We start from the raw sequence: 1,182 nt of genomic DNA, 5'->3' as shown, positions 1-1,182 counted from the left end.
TCACGAGCCGCAGGGTTTCATTTGGTTTTGTTTGTGTATGTTTTTTGACTCTCAAAGCTATGATTCCTATTCACTTCCATTATATGACTGACAGACTGCAACGGTTTGAGTTAAAAATCTTCGTTTGTGTTCTACTGAAGAAACAAAGTCACCTACATCTTGGATGCCCTGGGGGTAAGCAGATACACATCAAATTTTCATTTTTGGGTGAACTATCCCTTTAAAAGCGCACATCGGAAATTATGGGAATGCAGGGAAAGGACAGCCTTCTTACCTTTCTCACGGGATCTGTGAAGAATTCATTCAGCTGGTGGGAGAGAAGGTTCTTTGTCATATTTTGAATGAAATTGAGATAGCAAAATATTTCTCAATCAGTGCTGATTCTACCCCTGATGTGGCACACACTGATCAGCTCACACTAATTTTGCCTTACTTTTCACGAGAGGGTTGCACTGAGGAACGTTTCCTTAAGTTTTTGCCCATCACAAGTCATACGGGGGATTCTCTTTGCACATCTGTGCTGACTGCTTTAAAGGAGATGGAAATAAACTTCGACAATTGCAGAAGGGCAGTGTTACGATAATGCTAACAACATGTCCGGCTGTTATAAGGGCTTGCAGTCGCGTATCAAAGAGATAAACCCTTTAGTTGAATGGGTGCCGTGCACTGCCCATTCGCTTAATTTGGTTGGGGTAAACAGTGTGAACTGCTGTCTAGAAACAGAAGACTTTTTCTCTTTTGTTCAGACACTTTTTAATTTTTGCTTGAGGTCCCCAGCACGATGGCAGACTATCACAGCCGGCTTGCAACCAAATGACAACAGTAGGATAGAGACCTTGAAAACACTCTCAGATACAAGGTGGCCAGCGCACGCCCAAGCCACTCAAGCGCTCTGTTTAAATTATGCGAACATCTAGGAATCCTTGAGAGAGATGACTGATGACACTAACCAGCAGTTAACCACTCGTGATACGAATCCACAGAGCCAGACCAGCACTTGTCAGGCCGTGATCTGTTCACATTCATACCATTGAACTTTTATAATTTCAAATCCTCAAGCTTTTATTTTGTCGGAATAATCCTATAAACTTCTGTTCACAGTCATAGAAATATTAAAACATTGTGTGAATGTGTAAATAAAGTGAACCAAGCACATTCCCAAAAGTGTTTCCTAAATGCCCG

This window comes from Sinocyclocheilus rhinocerous, unplaced genomic scaffold (assembly GCF_001515625.1).
Source record: "Sinocyclocheilus rhinocerous isolate Xijiao unplaced genomic scaffold, SAMN03320098_v1.1 scaffold628, whole genome shotgun sequence".
NCBI lineage: Eukaryota > Metazoa > Chordata > Actinopteri > Cypriniformes > Cyprinidae > Sinocyclocheilus > Sinocyclocheilus rhinocerous.
This window is presented reverse-complemented; position numbering follows the sequence as displayed.